Here is a 25,257-nt window from a genome sequence, read left to right as displayed (position 1 = left end):
CTTCTCAGTGGTGAGCAAGGCAAGAGCCATCTCTCTGCCCTGGGGCACCATCTGGATGTGGGGTCCTCAGAAGGAACACAGTGTTTTGTGTAAAATGGGAGTTTAAAAAGATAGTTTGTATTTTTGCCTTGACTATTTGTCTCAGCAGCAACCGAGGTACAGCCAGACACAGGTCACCAACAGTCCCATGAGAGACTCCAGCTCTCGGGAGTCTGAATTTTGTCTGCTTGTGAAATTCCTCATAGAGCACGCTGCAGTCCAGCGGCCAGGTCTCTGCACGCAGATTGCCTCCAAACCAAACTGAAACACTCCACAACAATCAGGCTTTCAGGAAATCAAAGTTTTTTAAAATGTTGAAACAGTTTAGGTGAAAGGAATGTAATTACACACCGCGATGAAGAGTTCATGAAGATCAACACCGTACACAGAGGAAAAACTAAAGGAGTATTTCTAATCACATAAGTCACCATGTTTTATGCAGTTACTCCAACAAGATATTTCAGTATTATTTAGATGATGGAAGGAAGTTCTCAAATAATTTGTGGTCTCTTCTGATACCATAAAAAAAAGCCCCAAATTACCCTATCTAGTTCTGAAAGATGACGCTATGGTAGCCTTTCGCAGATGGATTTTAACATGCAGCATCTCAATTCTTTGGCAATAAAACCTCATTTTAAAATACATAACTTAGATTAAATTATCTCATGTGATGTGTATGACATTGCTGCAAATCTAACACTGCTTGGCTGTTAGCAGAATTACATTCTTCTTTCAGAAACATCTGAAGTTCAACAGCATCTTGACCTCTGACTAGGGCTTGTAACAGCTTCTAAGATCTAAAATAGCAGATAATACAAGTCCTAATGGGAATGATGTAATGGCAATACCCTGGATAAATATGCCCAAGGCAAGAAGAATCCAGCGTTGCAGTAGTTTATACCAGCATTTGCTTTTCTTTAGTAGACACAGCATATGAAGCTCTTAGCACCATTGATAGCTCTGGTGTGAAACCAGGGTCGGTGTGCATTTCTGGAGTCCCTTTCAGACCCCGTACACAAAGGACACAGCAATCTGTTCTAGTTTCTAAACTCAGAGGGTACTTTTGGAATGCAGACTCTGTTTAGAGCTCTGAGGGCTGGAGGTATCTTCAGGTCACTTGGTGGTTTTGACCAAAAGGGAAGCCACCACATTTCTTAACAGCCTTAACAAGTTTACTCCAAGAGGAAAGTTACTTAGTAACTATAATTATCCTAGAACTCCTTGCTTAAGTTAAACAGGCCTTTTTGACCCAGGGAGCGTAATGCTTCTTCAGACAAACAGGTAAACAAAGGCACAGAAAGGCAGGCAATGAACCAAGGTCACACCATCAGTTATTATCATTTTGGAAGTACAGTTCATAGGCCACTGGCTGATCATGCGACCTCTAGGAGGCTGAGGCAGACAGAAAGGCTGACAAGCTGCTATCTTACACTTCAGTGACAAATGGTCTCCTCTAGAAATCCAAACCAAACAACAGTTCTTTAAGAATAATCACATGTAAAATGTTTTTTAAAAGCAGGGGTGGGGGGAAGCTTCCCAAATGATAGCTTCTGGGTTTGCTTGTGAAAAATCACCCATTTGTTTAATTGAAAAGAACAATTTATCAGGCTAATTTCCTTCTAGCAACCAGAGACCTTTCAAAACTTGATTGCAGTTAATGTGCCAGTGTCTTACAGCATTTTATTTAACTATCAAATAAGCTAATGAAGACCTTTAATTTACTGTTGAAGTACAGAGTGTGCTGAACAGGTCAGACACTTCATGCTCCCAGGGTGGCCGAGGTGCAGATCAGACTCTGCTGTTGCATCAGTTCCTCATTGTACAACTAAACACCTTGGTCAGGAAGAAGAAAACCTCACATCTTGGTTCCCCCACTTATGTTCTTATGCTTTGGTGGCACCTAACAGCGACTGTCCTGGAAGAACAGAAAATGATGGGACTTTTGGGCTGGTGAAAGGAAGCTTTGGCAGCTTGTAAGCAATGTTACACTGCTTCTGGAGAGAAAAGATTAAATTGCACATACCTGTCATGCACAGTTGGGCACAGCAACTGCAGCACCAACCCACTGCAAGGAAATTACCAAAATGCAGTTCACCTCAAATTGGCAGGTGAGTATTGTCCCCAGCTAAAGCAAGCAAAATTTGCTCAAGTTGGGCCTGTGAGGAGCCAAGCACAAATATTTGGTCTTGGTATTTTGTTCCAGTTCCTCGTTCTCTTAGCTAGTGGCTAGCAAAGCTTGTCCACATCCTTGGAGATTCAATGGCTACAGCCACTCGTATGAAACCCTCGTTCTCAGTAGCACCAAGATGCATAAGGCACACCTATGGCTTCACTGGAAATGCTCAAAGTCTGGAAGGTAAAATTATTTCAACAAAAAGAGAAAAAGTGGTGCACATCTGGCTGAACCAAAACATCACATGAGATAGAAGCTGAAAGTTTCCTTACTGATTGGGTGAGGTACTCAAAGCCGTCTGCTACAATAAGTATTATTGAAACAGACCCATTTCAGCCCATTAGCTCTGTGTAAAGCCAGGTAAGTCATGTCCACTTCACAAAGGCTGAAAAATCATTGTTGATGCAAAAATGAGACAGCATAGCTCAGGATGTGGGAACAACATCTTCACAGCTACTAGGAGGTGTTAAAGATGACCTCATCTTCTCATGTACTTCTGATACTGAAATAGGCAATTGAAGAAAATACCCCCCACCCCACCAGCCTCATAAAGATCAACACATCTGCAAACACATTCTGCAAACCTAAGGGAAGAAAGCCAGATTGTAGCCTGCCTTATCTCTCCTGCCTTGCTAAATGTATTTCAGGCCCCGAGCATCACATGACTGTACATAACGCGTGGATACAATAACTAATGTGGCTTTTATAACGGATCAGCAGGGATCAGCAATGTTGAACAAACACCCTTATTTGCAAAAGCACCTTCCCAGCCCATGGAGCAGGTGACCTTGTCTCCCAGGGGTTACAGTGTAAAGTTAATGATCCGCAAATTAAGGATTAGAAACTCGTGTGAAATTTATCCACAACTCCCCCTTAACCTCACCTTTTTTGCACTGAGTCAAGCAAATGCTGTCACTGCTGTATGAAAGGCTGGTGTGATAAAAGAGGCTGGTTCCTGACAGTGCAGGAAGCAGCGGACAGTGAATTTTCTGCTAGAAGGCACCTGCTGGTGGTGACGAGATTTCACAAGAAAGCATAGATCAGTCTCATGTTGAATGCCCTTTGATACACCCCCAACTGAATAACATAACCCATCTCTCCTAGTCCCATTAAGTAGGTAGGACTCAACAGCAACCTGGGACCTCATAAGGACCAGGCCAATCTGTAAGCTATTAACATTTTCCATAACAGTTCTCTACACACTGCAGAGTTCTGCTTGTATAGGATGAAATCCTGTATACTCCGCTGGACCACGGGATTTAGGTGTAAGATTTAACTCTGGATTAAATGCCACATGGAAAGATTCCCTGCATGTTGCCTCTCACATTCTCAATAAATTACACCCCACATCTCAATGGTGAGGCGGCCTTATTTGCACATGTATTCATAGAGTAACCTCGTGTGCACAGAGGGCAGCATGCCGACACCTCTGACAACTGCTGTAGCTGAGTTGGGCTCACACGGTTTTGCCATTTCCACTTGAGGACCCCTTGAATCTTCTGGGCAGTAGAACCTGTGGATAAGCCCTGGGGCTTTTTTGACTTTGTGGGTCTGTGAACAGCATGCTCTTTCCTCACTAGGGACATTCTGGCTGTGGCAACGCATTTATTGCTGTTGAAGCTGGCTTCAGAAGTTGCAGCCTGCCCTAAGGGACTAATTCCTACACATTTGCTGTGCTAGTCAAAGCTTTTGTCTGGCTACAGGACTGACAGGGAACTCCTGTGACAGAGATTTGGAGAAGAGGAGGAAATGGTGAATATTTTAAATCCACTCTAACGCCTGCTCCCTTTAAGAGAAGCTGGCAAGAATCCCAGTGAGACACGGTGGCTTTGCTGAGACAAAGCGGGGCCTGTTGGTCATTTGTAAGAGGTGGATGGTCTGAGCCAGCACGTCCACATCTCTTTGCAGGAGCTCCAAGAAGGAAGCAGTCAGGTCTCCAACAGCCTGCATTTCCTGCAGCACATTGTTAACATCCATTCCCTCCTGTTTGTCTTCTTCAGAAGGGTCTTTTTTTACATGATTACTTCGATACAAATGAGTCTTCCTGGAGCGATTTAGATGATAAAGCCCATTTGTTCCCATAGTCTCCAACACGGGGTCTTCCTTCACGTATCACAACCCTTGCGATTCCAGACAAGCACATTCCAGCAAGTACTTGAAAACACTCTCCTCCTCTTGCCTCCCATACCAGGGCAAGATTCTTAACCGATTGTTGTCCCTTGAAAACAGGACACAGCAGCATGCACAACAACTACTCTCCTGCACTCCATGCAGATTCATACTAGAAACAGCAAAACCAAACTGAACTATGTACTACAGAGATGTGGAAGTAGCTGCATGATTAGGATATGTACCTGCATTTGCCTACACAAGGCCTGCTTCTGTTACACTTGGGAGTCATGTATAATTGCTTCAGATTCCAATTTGTGAGTGCAAAAATCATGGAAATATCAGAGTTATCAATGCAGAGAGCTAGAAATGTGTTTTCACATCTTCAGATTGTGTGTTCCACCCCAGTGACCAGGGAATACTTTTTACTTGGTTTATACACCATATTTGCAGCTTCATAGATGCTGCAAAGGAGGAGCTGCTGAAATAAATTCAGCAATGAACACAACGAGCTGCAGAACTGGACCATCTTGCCTTTAATCCTGTTTCTGACAGTAGCAAAAGCTGATGGCAGAATGTAAGAATCAGATGTTTTCTAAGCCTCTTCTGCTGCACTTTGTCTAGTGTCTAACAGGTACAAAACCTCACATTCTTCTAAACCACTCCTTGGACCTTGAGCCTTTATTTTAAGAGTAAAATTTTAGTAGTGATAATCTGAGTGCCCCAAGGAACTAAAGCTGAATTGAGGAACAAAGAGTCTTTAAGACAGCAGGGGAAAAAACCACTGAGATATTTTAAAATGGAACATTACAAACACTGAAAACAAGCAGACTACAGAAATGGGGCAGCAAGACACACAGGGGAGCAAGTGGAAGGAAGCAGAGTCAACTGCATTTAAATGCGTCGAAAGTTTGCTTTATATAAAACATTTCCACTCCTAGGCTTAAATCACTGCTTTCCTCTGCCACTGACTCCCAATGAAAAACAGCAGCAACAACAACATGGCAAATGTTCCAGATTTGAGGATCAAGGGAGGAATTCGGGTATGAGGTTCTAGAATACGGTCACAGATATTCCCCCTCCACCCCCAACTGCTTTCTCTCCCCCTCCTGTAACCACCCATGTCTTTGTCTGGAGAGCTGACAGGTTTAAATAGAGCATATAAAACTGGCTGCTTTCAAGACCCCATTTCTGCCTCTATCAGCCAGCATGTAGCAGACTTCTTTACACTCAGAATCACTTTTTCAAATCTCAGTTTTGTTTACTTCAGGGCTGTGTTTCATGTTATGCTGTTATTTATTTTAATGAACTCTGCCTACTCTATAATTTGCTTCAAACTAGGAGATCTTTGGAGCTGTTATGCTACACACAAATTCAGGATGATACAGCAAAGTAACCTAAATGGAATGGGGCCAAACAACATGTAATCATGTCAAACAAGGAGGGAGGGTATAAAGTGCAGAGGGAGATGGGTGGGGAGGAGATGCAATAAATACTGCACACAAAACCAATGCTTCTTACTGTAGATGAGGCCTGACAAACAGGAGGACAGCTCTGGCTAAGAGGGCAGAGCAGGATCTGGCAGTCAGGTGGATGGACAGTGAAAGCCACTTTCCGAACTGATAGCTGATTTTTTTTCTCTTTTAATAACCTATATTCACAAGGCAGCAAGTGTAGACCTGGAGAAAGAACCCTTCAGTAAATTGCCATTATTTCTCTTTTTTTTTTTTGTATTGCTGTCCATGACTAGCAGAAAGCAGAAAAGGAAGAAAAATGGAGTTACACAAAGAAGAGAGACTCAAGACAGTTACCTGCTTTCTCATCTGCTTCCTACCTGAAGACTAAAAGCTTTCTCAGTTCTTGGCATTAACTAGGGTCTTCCTTACCTCTCTTCCCACGTAACTCAAATTCATTTCTGCTCGTCTTACTCTTTAAGTGAAGAGGCAGTGCTTTTGTGATCTGCTGCTTAGGCAGAGCTAGAAATGGGATAAACTTCTGAGGCAGAGATAACACTAGATGAGTCCACAATGTTTGCAGAACAAATAAATGAGTTGAAGGTAAGGCATCATATTCACCAGAATATTTCTCTGCTTTTGCTCCAGTAGGCTGAATGACAAAGGTGTCTGCATTGGAATAATTTGTCCCAAGGGAAAACGATAGTGAAATTAAATAGCACACAGAATCTGTTTAACTTAGGAATGTGCAAAAAGAAAAAGAGATGGAGATAATGAAGCCTAAGGAAGAGCAGAAGTCCTAGAGGCTTTTTTTTCCTTCCTCATATACCAACGACACTCATGGAAGCACTTAATGTTTTTCTCCAAATTCATGGGCATGAACCTATAACTAAGCATACCAGAACTCCCCCTACTGAGGAGCTACCACAACCACAACTAAATATTCAGGGAATTTCTTTGGCGAAAGGCTTCTCAGTTGGAAAGTGCTGATTTGTTGAAACCAAAGCCTTCTGTGGAAAAACGTCAGCTTCAGTGAAATGTTAGCTGGGCCGAGGTTCTTGTGCTCACAGCGGAATTGCTTGGCCAGGCAGATCATTCCTCCTGGGGTTCTGGCACTGTCATACACTGCAGGGTCAGACAGAAGAGCAGACAGACACACAAATATGAAGCAGAAAGGGCAAGCTCTTTAGTGTGGCAGGCCAGATTTAGATGAGGTGTTTGAACCTGGCCTTTCCCACTGGGCTACGACCATACGGGAAGGGGGCTGGTTCCTCTCTCCGTATCTCTCTTCAAAAAATAGGCTTAGGCGCTTTGGTTTTCTTTTTCGAAAAGAGAGCAAACAAAACGACAAAAGCATTAAAGTTCTCATGAAACAGCACTCTGTTCCCACTCTCTAGCTTTAACACAAATGATATCATTGCACTCACACTAGGGACTCGATAATTATTTTGGCTGAAGAAAACTAAACAAACAAGAACAAAACCTTGTAACTCTGTGGTGATAGCACTACATTTAGAAAGATCCAGCATAAGCTTTAAAATGAAAGAAACCCTGCCTCGCTGTGTACCCTCCAGCCTGAGGCTGCCTCTCCTTCCATGAACATTGCCATACTTGTTGGAGCACCGCTTCACTGAATCAGCGGGACAAGGTGCAAGCTGGGCCCCCTGACCACGGGAAGAACATTTTCTGGCGATGTTTAAAAGCCCCCCAAATCTGTCTAAAAATGCCATATCCTCCATTTACATGATGTGGCTGCAGTAAGATCTTGTTTCACCAAAAAAACCCAAACCTAACAGCAGGAAGTTGTGGGGTTTGTTTTGTTTTGTCTTTTGCTTTGGTTGGTTTTTGTTTGTTTGCCATGCCCAGATGGAAAAGAGAAAGGCTTTTCCTAGTTCTTGAATCTCATTCTATCAGTATGTTATGACAACCCAGTGCATTAACTCCCTTCCCAAACACCTTAGGCCCCGTATATGCCAAGGACTTTTAAACCAGCTCAGCTGCTTGATAAATTCTTAGTTAGCCCAACCTGGGTGTGCGTTGGTCCATGGTAAAGGCCACACAAGGGCTATCGCTGGGTGCTGCTCCGTGGTGTCTCTCTTAAGGGCAGGTGACGCTGGTTTCACCGTAGTTGTCCTGAGTCTAAAGAGAAGCGTTCCTCCTCCTAATTCTGTGTTCCCAAGGCAGCATCATTCAAGTCACTATCAAACTTGGAGAAAAACAAATGAAAAAAAAAAATCACATTCTGCGTATTTTTATATGCCGGGCAATAAAATATCTTTTTTTTTTTTTTCTCAGAAGCCACAAGCCATGAAAACAGAATGAAGACAAACTCTCGCAGGCGCTGCTTGCTGGAATATGGTTGAATGTAAATTTATTGAGGTTCCAAGCAACAATGAAGACCAGCCCACAAACAAGCTGCGAGCTCACAGCCACCCTGACACCAGCCTGCCTGTAGGATTAGAAGCTGAACCACGGCAATATCTCAAGTCCTTTTGTTGGTCCAAAATAAGCTTTATTTGTGGATCAGTATTATGTGACTGACGTTTTTATGTTTCAAAAACATCAGAACCTTTCCTGTAAAAATTACTTTAAAAGACAAAATTTGGGAGTCTGAGAACAAGCCCTCTCCTGAAAAAATGTTTCATTTTAATGAATTATCATTTTACAACGCAAACATTTCAACAAGAAATTATTGCTAGAGCTCAAAGCCCCCTGGGTGCTTCTCCTGCTGACCCCAAAGGAAGCCCAGAGAAAGGTCCCCTCAAAACAACACAACAAAGCAATCCCCATGCCCTCAACAAATGGGGCCAGAACAAAGCAGGTTGCTGTATTTTCACTTGCGCTCCGATCTCCTCTTGCACACACTTTAACAAGGACAACAAGAAGAGCACATTAAGTGGCTTCACCCATTCCACATCATCCTCTTCTGCATCTGCATTGATGATATTTGCCGAGTGAGTTAAATCAGGCTTAAATCACGGCTGTATCTGAAGTTGTGTTCTCTTCCCACAGATGTGAGCAGGCAGCATGTTGTGAATCTTGAGATTCCACTCATCGGTGGAATATGCTGCCATCATTACACTAAGCTGCCACAAAAATGATAGCTTCAATTACATTTTCACAATGAGAAATTTCCACTAAAGCTGATTTAACAATACATTATACTGCCTATTTTCCATGCTTATGCCAATGACTTGGAAAATTGTAAAACTTTTTTACAAGAGAATAAGCCAGACCTAATTGCAACCTCCAAGTGCCAGCGCTGCAGTTTAGTTTCTTCCCTCCCCACCCCTGCAAATTTCGATTCTACAGAAAACAATGCTGCAACCAGCGCCCAAATGCACCACTTCTTACTCACTCCTGCACTCGGATGTTCCTTGTCCAAGCAGATGGACAGAAGTCTCTCTACATGGCTTCATCTTTCTTAATACAGGTTTGCTGACTTCTATCATTTCTCTTTATGCAGCAGCAAACAATATTGAAAAATCTTCACAGAATACCATTAAAAGATGAGTAGAGAAGTGAAAGAAAAGCATGTTGCTAACAACTCTAGGATTACAAAATTCCAAGTCTTTGACAGATTAACATTTATACAGGTTCCAGATGATCACTTCTTTAGTCAATTGTTGAACACAAGTATGATCAGATGACAAAGAGCTGGACATATTTAAAATATTCACCTATATATTTAAATAAAAATGTAACATCAAGGATACCTTTTAAACCTTCTGTTTATAACCTTCGTCTATCTATGAAGAGCCATCTTTCCCTTCTCTTCCCCAGCTAACATACCTTGCAAATGAGATTCTTTTCAGTTCTATAGCTCAGAACAGACAAGTGGCCACATATTATATTCTGCTGTGTTACTGTTCATTAAAAAGATAAGGGAAGAAAAGAAAGCATGCCTGGGTGCGTGAAGGGGACAGATTAGACACCTACGGCCACAGACAACAACAGGAATACATCTGCTTCCATGATCTGCTTATGTTTGTCCTAGAAAACACATTAGGAATACGCTATTAAGAAAATGCCACATGCCTACTCAGATTGAATTTAGAAGTTTAGCATTTGTTAGGGTCAGGCCTTGAAGACAATATAATTTCTATAAAGGAACAGTGGACAAACAGTTATTTAAATTCTTCAGTGCCAGTAGATGACTGCTTCTGGCACCACACAAATTGGAACAGGTCAGATTTTTTTTGCCCCCTAAAATTTTTCATTGATCAAACCCTACCAGCCAAAACCCCAAAACTTTGTGGCAATTTCTGTAACATACTAAGGGTACAAGATACTGATAGAAATTAAAAATGTGTTTTCCTGTGTAAACATGCAGGATTGCTAGCGCTAACGCAAATCATGATTGCGGGTCCAAACATACCAGACCATGAAGTGGATCCATTTTGGAAAGATGTGAGTAGAGACATAGAAGGGTCAGCTGAGATACCGTGCACGGCAAACACGCGGCCTTGTTCTAGTAAGGTGTTCGCAGAATTGGAGGACTTCAGCAAGACTCAGAACGATGGGTTAGGTGGTTTTCTGGCATTAAAGGCCATGCGTAAACACCTCTCTCCCAAGACAGATGACAGCATTTGCCTGCAGAGAGTCACTGCAGTTTTCTCCAAACCCAAGCAGCCCCCAGAAAGATAAAGCAGGATTGGAGCCCACTAAATCCAAGAGCAACCACTCATCCCATTGCTTCCAACCTTGCCTCTCCTCATTTGCCTGATGCTCCTTTCATCAAACAATAAAGGGCACTAATCTAGGCCAAGACAAAGGGAGCAAATTCTGCTGTTGGAAAGAGCATGCGGGTAACGCACACACACAAAAACCCAACCCAACCAAAAACGAATCACACACAAGAAACCCCAGTTAATTGCAAAGCTGAAGACCAAATACCCTTCCTTTTCCTTGCTGCAGAAAGCATATACCCCATACGTGCTCCTACCAACAGGAGAGCAAAACGGTGACCACGGCCGATGTTCCCAGGGAAACAGTCTGCTCAGTGAGCAGCCAGGTCACATCCCTATCTCTGCATTCAAGTTTAGCTGGATGCAATGGGTCATGTTAACTTTTATGTGATGTCCACAAGGTCTGTGTTATGTGATATCCACAAGGTCTGTGTATCTAGTTTAAAAAACAACAACAACAACAACTCTGTCAAGATTATAAAATCTAACAAAAGTAAAAACAAAGGCATGTCCCACCAACTAATCCTCACAAGAGCCACGTTTAGAAGGAAATACAGAGCTCTGACATCACATTTATGTTGCTGGCTAAATCTACTGTCTACTCTCAAGGCCAAGCTGCTATCTCCCTCAGAGAGGTTACCGGTCCCTTGCAGGGCAGAACTCACTTAAATTCACTGGGGCCAACATTTGGCTCCCAGAGCGCACACCCCAAAGCAGGCGCCAGGCCGCGGTGCTGCAGCTCCCACGGGCAATGGCAGGAAGGGAAACGGAGAAACGAGTATTGCCGGTACTTTGTAGGGGAAAAGAAAAGGTTAGCAGTTCACAGATATGTTCTGCACACAGACACGTGTGTACATGTTTGCAAGTTACTTGTTCCCTCCCCTGGTGCATGACATGTTTTTTTTGTACATGCAGCCCTCTGTTTTCTTCCTTAAGCACAACCATCCTGGACAAGGATGTAATTGTCCATGTTCTACTTTATCAAGCTTTGACAAAGAAGTTTCACATCCAGAAAAAAAGGGGCCTCAGCAACAGAGAGCTAATTTAGACCCTGTTTTAGCATCAGCCTGCTGTTAGTGCTAAGACTTATACTGCACAGACTTGTTTCTGTCACTTTCTACAAGAGCAGCAATAGTTAAATCGACATGAGGTTCCTTACTGTATGTCATTGACATTTCTATAGTACTGCAATCAGGTGGACTTGTGCTGTTTCATCTCTATTCGCTTGTTTGTTTTGTAATGATCAGTCTATTTTTAAAAACAGAGTCATCTGTCCTGGATATTTGGCTGTGACTGAGTGCAGTACATGAATTAACCTTCAAATGTGCAAATTTACCAGCCTGCAATTATCACAGTCATCTTTCATTACAGACCCTTTTAAACAAATAGGTTTTTTCCATGCAGGATGAGCTTCCCCAAAACTAGCAAGAATCAACATCGCAGGCAAATTTAATCACAGGCTGTTCTGCAGGCAATAGAAAGGAGGCACCAGAGGCACGAGCCAAGAAGCACAAAGAGTTTTGGTAGGTGAGTCCTGCCCCTGCGCCCAAGGCCAGGGAAGGTGTCACTGTCACCGCTGTCCTCCCCAGAGCTTTGCCAGGGGTATCACCCCTGTGCTGGCTCCAGAGCAGCTGCACATAACCCCTTAGTCTTAGCTCAAACCAGTGTTACAAACTGCTTAGCTCCTAGCTGGGGCTCAGCACTCAGCACGGGTGGTTCTCCTGCCATTCCAATGGATTAGCAGAAGCTTCTGGTCAAGAAGTGGTACGTACGATTACAAGGTGATGTCCAAAGCTGTGACAGTAATTGTCATCTGCACTCACCTACCAGAGTTCTTAAGCATTTGCTCACAGTTAACCCCTCCTTAAAGCCAGCCTGATGATACAGGGACTAAGCCTGTGCTGGAAGGCTCAGCCCAACACATGTATGAAACACGTGCCTCAAAGCGGTCAGATGAGCTGTGGGCTCAATAGATTGAAAAGTTATTTTTGAAGGCGGCAATGAAAGACAACAAGCATCTTCCAGAAGGCTTAACATAAACCCCTCAAAAATGGGATGCTTGAGGCCACTGTCAACGCACCATAAACCCAGGATTTACTGGGATCATATTTCATTAGAAATCGGTGTGTATATGCTGGGAAGGAAAGATGGCAAAGAGGTTTGTAGAACTTAAACTCTAAATTGTATCCTTCATTAAAATTTTGGCTTCTCATTTTTGTTTAAAGTTTATTTATAAATAATTTCCCTCACTTTAATGCTGTTAATGTCTTTTTCCTAATTTAGGTTCCTTAAAGATGGAAAATACTTCCTACATACATAAACCAGATGGATTTTCAAATTCAGCTTCGCAGAAATTCAAGAATGAAATATATTAATTTATTTAAAGAGCTGCTTGGATGCTGAAGGCACTAAAACCCTTCTATACGTAGGGGAAACCAAGCAACCCTGATTCCCCAAAAATAAGACAGGGTCTTTTATAATTTTTACTCCAACAAATGCTTCCTTTTTTACATGTATAGCTGCCTGGACACTATTTAAATTGACTTTTTTTTTAAAATAACTGTAAATAGGGCTTATTTTTGCAGTAGTGCTTATATTTTGAGCATCCTCAAAAATCCTGAAAAGTCATGCCAGGGCTTATTTTCAGGGTAGGGCTTATTTTCTGGAAAACGGGGTACAGAGCAGGTGTATTAATTTAGAGGTGTTGGCTTGATTTTCAGAATTTATCAGGTACATCTAGCATGTCTCAGCTTCAATGGAACTTGTGGTTTCCAGGTTTGGCTGCTTGAGAAAACGTAGCGTGTTAATAAGGCACATGTGGCCAGTGTAAGAGATTTGCCCCTAGTCTGATGCAGCTGGTTTAGTTTAAACGACTTTTTTCCCTTTTTGTGCCTTGTACCATTCAGCATTCAAAGTACCTTTGCTGTGAAAGGACATGGCTAACTTTTCTGTTGAGAAAAGTTCACCTCATCCTTCCCTCTCACCCTCATGCTCCCAAACAGCACCCATTAATTGTCCTATTGAGCTATTCCCTGCCCTTTACTAGAAAGAAAACATCTATTATCCAAGCAGTTTTCAGTGACCTTGGCCTTGCCATGGCTGTTCGGGAGGCCTCCAAAAGACAGATTATTCCGACGACATGGTCTGAACTTGGCCACTGCAGCCAACATCTTCTCAACCCACTAAGTCACTCATTTTCTGGCCAGCACTTGTGCCTGACCTTGAATTTGCCCAATTACTCTCGGCTTTGGGGACAAAGAAGTGATGACTTCTTTCCTTTATTGCTTTCTATACCATTTAATAGATATAACTATTTCTCTGTGACATAGTGTTGTACTTTGTTCCCCGAGTCACCTCAGAGAGCACAATGCACTTACAGAGCAGGGCCATGAAGCGAAATGGCAAACTTCCTTTTAAAAACAATGGGATTACGGCATTCTCATCGCTTTGCAAAGATGATTTATGGCATCACTTAATTGGTACTTGTGCATACTTCTTACCTCGGATTTTTCCCCCGATATGCAACAGAAATGCATATCACAGTTCCAAAACAGATGATGAAAACTCCTTCATGGCAGTTACCTTATTTAGAGGCAGTTTTCATCAACATACCTAATAATCTGGTTAACATATTTTTAAAGAGCCAGAAACTCTGTTTCCTCTCCATAATCAGGGAAAAGATAAGTCCTGTTCTCACACCTAAATGTATAAAAGCAAGGGCACACTACTATGTCAGCTTCTAGGCACAATAGCATAGCCATATCTTCTGATGGGCCTGTCCAATTTGGTTTTTATTTAATTTAAAACCAGAAAACAGGCATTTGCTCTGATGCAAGCAAACTGCAGCAGCACCTCAGAAAAACGTTCTCTTTATGACATGAGTGAAGAAATCAGTGTATTGATGAAAGTTTATTCAGCTCGGGACTATGTCAGAGGTATCAGCCAGACATCACCACCTGTCCACCCCAGGAGAGCCCAGGCACAGTTCCAGAATCCTGAGACTATTTTTGCCTACACTTCTACTCCCTCCGCAGGGCAGAGGAAACAGAAGAAAGAACTGAGAATATTCGGTATCCTTGCACTTGCGATATGCAACATCACAAGCTGTTTGGTGTCCGTCTCAGGCACGTGGAAAACTATCACCCCTGAGCTGGGTTCTCACATCTCTGTGAGTAGATCATGTCTGTATTGATAGACTGATAGTAACTGCCAGCGATAAAAAGAACAGGCTATATAACCAACACCTGCTGACCTAACAGTTCTTTTGAAGTTTACAAATCACATCAGCAAAGGTTTCTGAAAAGGTTCATAGGCCTCACTGATATTTTAATGTTTTGTTACACTGAACTTGAGCCTTCTACCCTCCACCAAGTTTAACTGGATATCGGTTAATAAACTAAATTAAAAGGGAAAACAAACACTTTCTTGTGTAACATGGCAAAGAGTGAGAGGACAGATTGCTTATTAACTCTGTCTTTCAAAACACAGGAGCACAGTGTGTGTCCGTCCCATCGCACCGCACCGTGTTTAACCAGGGAGCACCCCAACACGCTCCTGCTGCTCAGGAATTGCCAACAACAAAGCAGCCACTGGGCCTTCACAGCCCAAATCTGCTATTCCTGCCTGTGCACAGCAAAACCTGCCTGGGAAACTGCCCCTTTGTGCTCCGCTTGGCCAAGCCCTTTCTTGTTCTAAAATATAATTTTAACAAGCTAAACACTCAACTTCATCTCTTAGTAAATTATAGGAAACTGTACTGTTTTCAGTCCATAAACCGGGTCATAAGACAGCTAAGCGTAACATATAATAATGCTCAAGATTTTAACTTCAGTACTTCGTACAATGAATCACACTAAAGAGTAAAGAGAGAAGCATCATGTTCCCAAGGCTCTCCCTCTCCAACAGAGTATTTCAAGCAAAGAGCACTCAATATTCAGTGTAAGACTCGGCTGCTCCTTCAAATGCTCAAGGCTGAAAGCTGTGGCAGCTTCCATCTCCTTATCTTGTAGTGCTTCCTCCTCCTTATCAGGTGCCTACAGACAGCAGTGGGATGATAGGGAAGCTGCTGCCTGGGCTGCATTAGAAAGCAAAAAGCAGCACAGATACATACAAACACACAACCAAGCCAAGCTCCAGTTCCCCACCTGCTTGTACGAGGCCAACAAATCAAGAGCCAGTTGAGATTATGCTCATCTAAACCTTTACATTTAAGTTGTTCTCCTGCCAGAATACAGACACATAGGAAATTTGATTAACTCCCGCTGCAACAAGGGCAATACAGTCCTTCAATACCTTTTCGCTTAATGAAAAGGACAGGTTACAAAAATACTTTGAACAATATCCAACGCCAAGATGGTGCTTCCCTTTCTCCAATGTGTATAACGTGCTTATCAAATAAAGAGCTCGTACATCACTTAGGAGATAAAGGTTGCCACAGTGGTCATTACTGAAAAAAACACAATCTGCACATGCAAAACTGACCACATTCAACCTGTGACCACTTAAAATATCATAAACCAACATGCACAGGAAGCCAACTGCATTTAAGCTCTAACTACAAAGGGAAATAAACTTTCAAGATACATGATGTACAAAACTTAAGATGGATCTTACGGTCCTAGATGGCAATGGATTGCAGGAAAATAAACCAAACCAAAACAAAAAAACAACAACACAATCACCTTTTTCCTCCTGAAATCTGACACACAAAGTATATATTTTATGGGATTCCAGTGCACTAACAAATATAAACTCAAAATCAGGCCTTTTCATTACAGAAGAGCTGAAGTCATCCTTCGGTCATTCATGTTCTTAATTTAATCAGGAATATAAATGCCACACGTCCAAGCATGATGGATCAATAGAAGCTATGTCAGCACAACTTACAAATAGAGACCAGTTACTGAACAGCCGGCCACTTGAGTCTTGCACCAAATTTAGTTGTGTTCTTTTTTAATTTAAAAACCTCAAGAAATGACTAATTAGGCAAAACAATAACAGAAAAGTTGGAGTGTGCAAAGAACAGTTTCAAGTAGATACACCTCTATATTGAGAAAACGAATGCTCTGTTGATGAGGTAGCCACATGCGTGATAAAAACAACCAAAAAAATCTACCTTAGCCGTGTGTCTTGAGTGCACAGGTATTTGCTGCAGATGCACATATTCTTGGCTAACTTGCATGAAATGAAAGAGGTAGGCATCTCCCTATGGCAAAGTTTCCATAGGAAATTGATTTAAATCCCTGCACACCTGCCAATCAAGCAAGTATTTTCCTGTGTGTAATTTCTAAGCACTAAAGCCCGTCTGAAGCATTGGAATTGAGGATAGATCTTACAAAACAGCATGTGCAGAGGGGAGCCCTGCAAAGCGCACAGCTACGGCCCCAGCGTAACAGACACAGTGACACCACAGCCACGGGTCGGGCAGGGTTTTCAGTGTCTCAAGCTGCAAAGCTGGGTGGGAGATGGATTAGAGAAAGCAGTTTCCACTGCTTCTACACCGGTAATGCAAGACTGCGTCATTCACTGTCATATTACCATGGTAGGCAGGAGGAAATCCTGGGTTGACATCCTAGAGTTCTCACAATCACCCAACACTGAGATTCTGATGATGTGCAGATCACATGTATTATCCATTATTTTACTGCTGACATGCAAAATAAAAAGAGATACATTCAACACATCTATGCAGACTGTATGCATCTTCTGTGTGTCACGCAAACCAGCCTGAAAAGGACCCCCGTTACCTTTCTCTGCTGTTTGGGTGAAAGAATATATTTCATAGGGATTAAGTGGAAAAATCTCTTTGCCTTCAAAGCAATGAGACTCTTGATAAAGTAAGGTAGAGTTCAAGGGATCTGGAAAACATCCAAACCTAGTCCATAATCCTCCTTAATTGCACAGAAAAAAGCTACTACATCCAATCTGCTTTCATATGAAGATTGCCATGGCAGCCTCTGATCCCATTTTGATATGGGGTATGTGCATAATCTCATGGGTGAGAGGAAAATTGTTTTCCAGTAGCACTGGTTGACTTGGGCAGTTTGCTGGACTGACGTGCCGGGTATTTATTAGCACTTCACCCCTGGATATGCACCCGGTTCTCACTATCGGTTAGATCCTCAGGTACCTTCAGATGAAAACTCCCATGGCAAATTAACTTGCCAAAGCTTGTACAGATATTAAGAAATATATAGAGCAGAAGATGAAACCTGTTGCCTCTCTGCCCAGGCACTGATGATTCCATGAGTCTCTACGGCTTAGAGCTGGGTTTTGTTTGGCACTAATGAAAGAGGCTGTGTAATGATTAGTGGTTAGCAAGACCTACCTTAGAATCTTGTGGCTTCAGAAACAACCATTAAGTTTAACTACGGGATTACCATCATAATAAGATTAAAAATTCTTAAAAAAATTAATTTTCAGATCTTACACTCAAATCCTACAAATACTTGATGCTCACATGAAAACCATTTCCTATAAATGTAGTTAAGAAATTAAATTTTCCCAGAGGATCATAAAGCAACTATTAACAATAATCAGTCACACAGGGCATCTCATTAGGAATTAAATTGACATAGATTTCAATTAGTCTCATTTCTAACTAACATAACAATAGACCTGCTGGAGCAGACAGCAAGATCTGAAGTTTCCTTTGGCTTTTACAGATTCTGAAAGAGATGAAAGAATATCCACCCAGGCAAGAAGTTACCCGGTTCATAAACCACACGGCATGTTCTACCAAAGGAAAGGCACAAGTTTGTGTTGGCTGAGGTAAAGAGAAGCAATATAAGTCAGACAACATTTTGAGAAGCAGTTTTATACCTACCTATCATGCCTCTTGTAAAACCCATCGAGCAGCCTGGTACCCAACACAGACAGTAGCCCGGGACACACAGCAAGAGGGGACACACAAGGGTTCATCCCCAGGATCCTTCCAGCCTCCAGGGACCTGCAGCTGAGAGAACTTCTTAAACTAACAATGGTTCCTCCTATTGAATAACTCTTGATTCGCTTTTCTTGGTAAGCCATGTAAGTGTTTTTCTGTGCACAGCATTCTGGCTGCTTGCTTTAAGGTTTATTTAGACTTCATTTCAGAGCAGGATTTGCTCCATTTCCTGTTGAGGAACAATTCCAGTAAATAATTTGTTTTGTAATGTTTTTGTTCACTTTTTCCTGGAAGCTGGAGAAGATCCTCTCTGTGTGTGAGGATGATGCACTGATATTTGTCATGAATTCCAGAACCAAACCTTGTAGACTGTTTGTATAGAGAGGGGAGGATAAAGTCCAGGAGTACTAATGAAGCAAAATGTTGGTTCATAGAAGAACTTCGAGTCTATTTGTCTACTTCTGTTTAAATCTCCAGGCTCACTCCTGAGTCCCTTCCTGCCGTTGATCACTATTTTCCCTCTTCCCAATAACCTCCATACGAGGATGTTATGCCAGTCCCAGCAAATGCCAAAGAACAGCTGGGAATTCCGGCTTTGAACCTCAAATTCACTTTTGCTCCCCAGCCAGGGGAAAAATTCAGGAAGTGATTGTTATGTGCTATAACTACTATTATTTTTATTGTTATGGGACTCATTAAAAACATTTTTAGTATCTTTTAGATGCAAATTTCCATAAGACAGCAATGGCCTAAGTGTTATCCATAGCACATTAATTTTCAGTTTATCTAGAGGGACATTCTCAGAATAATCAATGTATAGGAGTTTTGCGAGCTGGTTAATAAGCAGATTCACCAAATACAAACAGCATTATCTAGAAAATTTGCAGTAAGGTATATGATGCTTTCTCAGTGCTTTAAAGAAAGGGCAGTGATGTAACCCCCTATGTAATATGCACCACTTCTTCCCTCTGTGCTCCATGCACAGGTGATGTGAATGCATGTCAGCTTCCAGGCAGGAAACACGTTATTTCATTTGAAAGCACAGAGGTTTTTGCTCTTAATTCTACAGATCTTTCAGTGGGAATGATCGTGACCAGCGCATCACAGATGAGCGGTGCAGAAGGAAAGAATGCCCTGTGCAACCAGACAACGGCCAGAAGACGCAAAAGCAAAGGTTACTAACCCAGAATTTTTCAGGAAGCCTGCACACTGTTGGAAAAGCAATTTATGAGCTTCTGGGATAAGTCCTTCACAAGAGCTAAGCAGCCCTTTAATTTATCAGAATATGTGCTTGCCTTTTGGATGAGACACAGAACAAGAGGCTATTAAAAAGACTACTCATCATAAGATTATTCCCATTAGCAGCATTTCCCCTCATAGCATTAGTGATAATGGTCATGGTATTGACCCCGCACTTGGTACAAGTTAGATGACTTACATTACTAGGCACGTACTCCACATTAATATGAATCACAAACTCCTGCCAGTGAACTAAAACCCAGTGTAGCAGGAACAAATGGTTGTAAACAACTGCTTGCCCAGGAATCCCAGTCCCTCTACACTATTCTAGAGCAGCAAGAGGAATTTTAGCATGTAGATGAACTTCTGTTCAGTGACAAGTCCTGCAGTTGTGGTGCCTAACAGGTCATTCCCCAACTTATACTGGAACCTGGGGTTAAAAGCCTTCTCTTTTAAAATAGCTATCAGCTCCTGGGAAACGCTTGCCGAGGAATAAGAACTTAGAGTGCCCATAACATCATAAGTAACATCTCCCAGAAAAACCCCACATCACTTCATATTTTTAACTAGCAGGCTGTATATTAATTGACACACACTATCTACGCATTGCTTGCTGACACTGTTGCAGTCCAAACAATTCCTTCAGGGTGATTTTTCCATTTAAAACATACAGGATGCATGTACATACAGCTTTAAGATCCTATACCCCCAATTCACCAAGCTTTGTCTAGAATGGGGAGAACTGCATTCACTGGTCATATTATTGAAAACACTCATCTGAAAGACAGTTCACTGATATATTGGGTCCTTGTCTCCTCCAATTAACTAAAAAAAAAAAATAATTCAGTTTTTTGTTTTACAGAGTTAGGAAAACGTTTTTCCTTTCCTTTAAAGGGTACTTGCTTGAAAGATCAGGTGAGACTTCACCAGGTAGTGAAGATGACTACTAGTGCAAAGCAGAGCTGCTTGATTTTGCTCATAGATTTCTTGTATGCTAGTACCAACTTTAGAAGACACATTGATTGGGAAAGCAGTAACACCATCTGCCTATAATTAAAGATTGCCTACATTGACTAATATATATGCACATAGAGCACACAAACCAGATCACAGGGAGCAATAAAGAAAAATGTCTGATCTATTGGCAGAACAAACAACTCACTTTCCCCAGTTTCTCTGATGACACGCTGCTTGTCTGGAACGTACCAGTCATGCACATTGCAATTAAATACAAGTTCTTGTAATCAACAAAATCATTAACAGAAGAGGTCATCTCCTCCCATACCCTGGGTTGTGGATGGTAGGTTTTAATTTACTAAATGAAGACAATCTCACCAAGAGGAAGATGCTCATTTTGAGAGGCACACTCTTGCGCACCTGTGTTATCAGCCAGCATCTCTTGTCAAACACAGCTGAAATCAAGAAGGTCTAAAAAGCATCTCTCCCCTCTTAAGGAACAGCTTGACCTCTCCCACCTGTAAGTTTTCATCAGTCCTAATGAACTGACCTGCAGTCTTCTCCAGTTTGTTTGAACAACGTTGAACTACTGAAGCAGAGAGAGGTGAAGCCACTTAAGAGGTTACCCCTCTTCGCTTCAGTATCCTTATGAGTGAAATGATGACATTGAAGTCTGCCTGGCTGCTAGCAGTGTAGCCAAGAGAAAAAGCACAACTCTAGCTCCCAGTTCTGTCCTCCCACTTCCACACTTGGAGTAATACCTCACACTATCGTCACTGCAAGGAGTAACAAGGATTAATGCCAGCGCAACAGATTGTGCAAAGTGAAACATGGGGCAGCACAGCATACACTTCAGTGAGGTGTGAACAGGGAAGTGCTCCTGTGGGGTACACCAAGCTCAAGAGAGCAAAAAGGATGAGAAGGCCAGAAAGGCAACACTAACAGGACTCTAAATATTTTTAAGGATAACTCATGTATCCAGAAGATAAGACTTAAGGACAAAAATAGACTGGCAAGAGATTCTATGCAAGATACTAATCACTTGGATAAGAAATGCAATACATAGTTTTCATGAATACAATTGTCCTAAAGCAACAGATCTGTGAGCCTCAGAGCTGGGTGTGCATAGTCTGTCACCTTTCCTCTCCCCTGCGGTCTTTGCAAAACTCACATACACCTCCTTCTTTCAGGTCTTCTTTAAAAGCCTTGGGCTATTTTACCATGCACAGCCCCTGAAATAAAAGTTATGAAGGTCTTTAGCTCAGCTATTCATTTCTTATTCTTAATAATAGCCTTAAATCAGCCAACCCTCTCCATCCTTTCTAGCTTTCAAGTTGAAAAAATTCCAGTGTTACACCACGTTTACAACCCCAAACACAGAGCAAAGCCCAGGAACTACTGTTTGATTTTCTCACCCTGCCCTTTCTGGAAGAGTCATGGATATGACCTGTAACACTGTACACGCAGAGAGGTGTTTAACCTTGAGGCCTTAGGTGAATCTCTGACGACCAGCTCTGACCCCTCATCACAACCATCTCCCTCCTCCTGCTTCTTGTTGCCAGTGTCCTGTGGAGCAAGTGCGGGGATGCATTTGCAGCTCCAAGTTCTTCTCCCACTAATAGCTGCTCATCAAACTGCACGAGCAGTAGCCAGAGGTGCTCCCGAGAACAGGAATGCTGGCAGGAACACTGACACTCAGCAAGGTTGCTGTTCTGGAGTGTATAGTTATTTCAAGGAGAATTGCTGTTTAATTCTTTACACAACAACAGGGCTATAGCCAGACATTTGCTGCATTCCTTCTGAAAAAACAGATGCAAACCCGAAGTGTCACAAATACATCCTGCTACTACCTTCCCTTTTCTAAGGCAAGATAATCCATCTGACAGATCCATGGCTACATCATTGGCTTTGATTCAGAAGGCCGTATTCCGAAGGGTGAGCCATTTGCTCCACTGCTGTCAGGCTACAGCTGATAATTCAAGCACATTCAGAACAGAACATTTGCCACATTCACCTCTGTGCTTTTCGTGACGCTGAGACACGAGGCTTTTCCATTCGTCAGGTGTGTCAGCTTATTTGGGCACAGCAGAGGCCAGCAGAGTTATCTTTGCTCTCCGCAGGGAAGCAGAGATCCACACCGCAGTGCACCCGGCCCATTGTCCTTTCTAGTGATCTGCACAGAAAATAAACCACGTCCCGCACTGCCCGGAGCTGGTGAGCCCCTACCAACTGCCTTGCTTGAAAGCAACCTGTCACTTACATTACTCAAGACACTTGAAAACATATTATTCTCAGGCAAAAGATGCATTGCAGGGAACATGCACTTACTCTAAGTAGAATGGTCTTTTTGTCTATTAAAAATCAGAGAAAGTACCCAGCAAACAGAATTTGGCTGCGAGTTTGACCCGCACAAACGGAAGTAGCACAGTTTGCTGCTGCCTACGAAGATTAGAAAAATCAGAGCAAAACAGCACCCATGAAATCTAACTCCTCCTCATGGGAAACACAGAGAAGACCAAACTATCATTTGTTTGAACAGTGTGACTGCTATCAACCAAATTCTTTACAAACCAATTTTTATTAGGTATATTTGTCTATCATTTTTCAGAAGGATACAATAAGTAATTCAAATACAGAGATAATAATAAGCATATTTAACTGCCATTTTGCAAGGAAAGCATACAATTTGTATTAGCAAGTAAATATTGGGTTGGCCTACACTTTTGAATAAGATGAACCAAGACGTTAGAAATCAAGTATTTAGACTATTTGTCTGATTCATTTGGAGTCTCCAAAGGAGTTCTCAGACCTAAGAAACTACTAACCACCAGCAAGGAATAAATGCATCACTGCAGGAAAGGAAATTCTTGACTTTGGTTTGTCCTTGCAGAGGTCCAGCTGTGGTCTATCACAACAGGTAGCTGTAGAAAGCGGTCCAATTTCTTAACGAGATATTAATGCAAAGCTAAAAGAGGTCTGCTCTCATAAAATGCATTATGGCTCATGTCAGGGGACAGATTGTTAAAAAACTTCTAAGTGAAGTGCGTGTCTAGGAATCAGACTGGGAACTAAGTATCGGTGACGCACGTGGAGAAGCAAAGGGAGAACTTGAAACGGTGGCAGCTGAAAGAAGCTCAGCACAGTGTGCATGGGAAGAGTTTCTGGCCATTATGACCAGAATTATGACTGTACAAATACATGAGGTTGCTTAGATTCCTAATGACATGAGTCAAAATGAGTAGTATTACCCTATGTCCAATACACAAATTGGGGATACCCACAGCTGTTATTTAATTAAGCATCATTTAGACTTCTGTAGAATTTGTGTAGAACAAATTCTCTACTGCATTACACTCCTTCACACACAGTTGGCTCCAGTAAAGTCAGGGGAGTTAAAACAACTGAACTCTGAATAGTGGAAAGGAAATTCAGACCCACTATCTTAATAATTTTGAACAGCCATCTGACCACTCATCTACAGCTCACACCTTTCCAACCTACTGAACTGATGAGAAAGATCTTTGAAGGCATTAGGTTCTCATTTGAAACCTCATATCTTCTGCAACAGAGCTTGGTTTGCAGACTCCTTGGCTGCTCAGAATTGATACAGTCTGTGTCACCATCATTGTCCCCTCTACATGACTGCAGAAAGTAGGAAGCGCGCATGACAAGTTAAAGGAACAAAACCAAAGAGCAGCAAAGTGCCACTGGAAAAAGTGAATAAGAACAAGCTCTTGGTCTTCCAGTGTGTCCTTATTACTTTTCTTAAGATACCAGGAAACTGTGTTTCATTTGAAGTAGCAAACTAAGTATTTTGAACTACTTCGTGAGCTTGCTGAGCCTGGTATTTGAAGAATGAGTCTGTTCAGCATAAGGAAATTACAGTGGAGAAATTAGTTACAACATACTTGTAAATTGCTGACGTTAAAAAAAAAATAAACAGAAAGCAAACATTGCAGATTTACTGGAATATTCCCCACAAGAAATAAAACCGTGGTTTATCAAATTTGGGATCCCTATGAAATTCTAAAGAAAGCTGCAATTAGAGAATTAATGACGCAACACCCATCTTAGCAACTGTCATGTAATCAAGTGACTCAAAGCTTTTGTTAGAAAGGTATAAACACAACCACCCCTCTTTTACAGACAGGAAAGGAGTAGGAAAATTAATCATTGTCATCACCTAAATATATACGCACAAATACATGACTCAGTTTCATTCTCATTCCTCTGGATCACGCTTACTGGACCCGTTCCATTACATTTATTCTCCATTCACCACACACACAGAAGGACAGGGAGCGTTCAGGCTATCGAACCCTGGGTACACTCAGTGCACAAAGCACCCTGTGGTTACTAAAGTGAAGCAAATAGGACATACAATAGCGAAGATTAAAAGTACATCGATGAGAAGGGAAGCCTGAAACTGAATTAACCAAATTCACTCGTTTGTCAAATACCTTCCCCATCTGTAAAAATGATAGCTACGCTTCTCCGCTTCAGCGGAAGGCCAAGAAGGGTGCAAAAGTAGCGCTGCCATAAAAAACATATAAGCAAGTAGAATGAATTTACCAAAATACTTTTGCTAAATTCAACAGCCACTGGATTTTCTGCATCTAGCTGAAAGCACTGACTGTCCCGGAATCAGCCGAGCGGATTTTCACCTGACGTCCTGACCTAACAGTGGTGGGATGGAAGCTGTGAATTCATACA

General features: G+C 42.0%; 1 long non-coding RNA gene across 1 annotated transcript in view; it reads right to left on the bottom strand.

The window, feature by feature from the left end:
* The window catches only part of LOC135575914 (uncharacterized), a 32,688-nt gene that overhangs the window by 2,728 nt on the left and 4,703 nt on the right, over positions 1 to 25,257 (bottom strand). The window contains exon 2 of the long non-coding RNA XR_010467371.1: positions 7,802 to 7,981. This is a non-coding gene — a long non-coding RNA (uncharacterized LOC135575914). The remainder of the gene's footprint in view (positions 1 to 7,801; positions 7,982 to 25,257) is intronic.

Source organism: Columba livia, chromosome 20 (assembly GCF_036013475.1).
Source record: "Columba livia isolate bColLiv1 breed racing homer chromosome 20, bColLiv1.pat.W.v2, whole genome shotgun sequence".
Lineage (NCBI taxonomy): Eukaryota > Metazoa > Chordata > Aves > Columbiformes > Columbidae > Columba > Columba livia.
The sequence above is the reverse complement of the archived record's forward strand: the minus strand, read 5'-3'. Positions and strand labels throughout refer to the sequence as shown.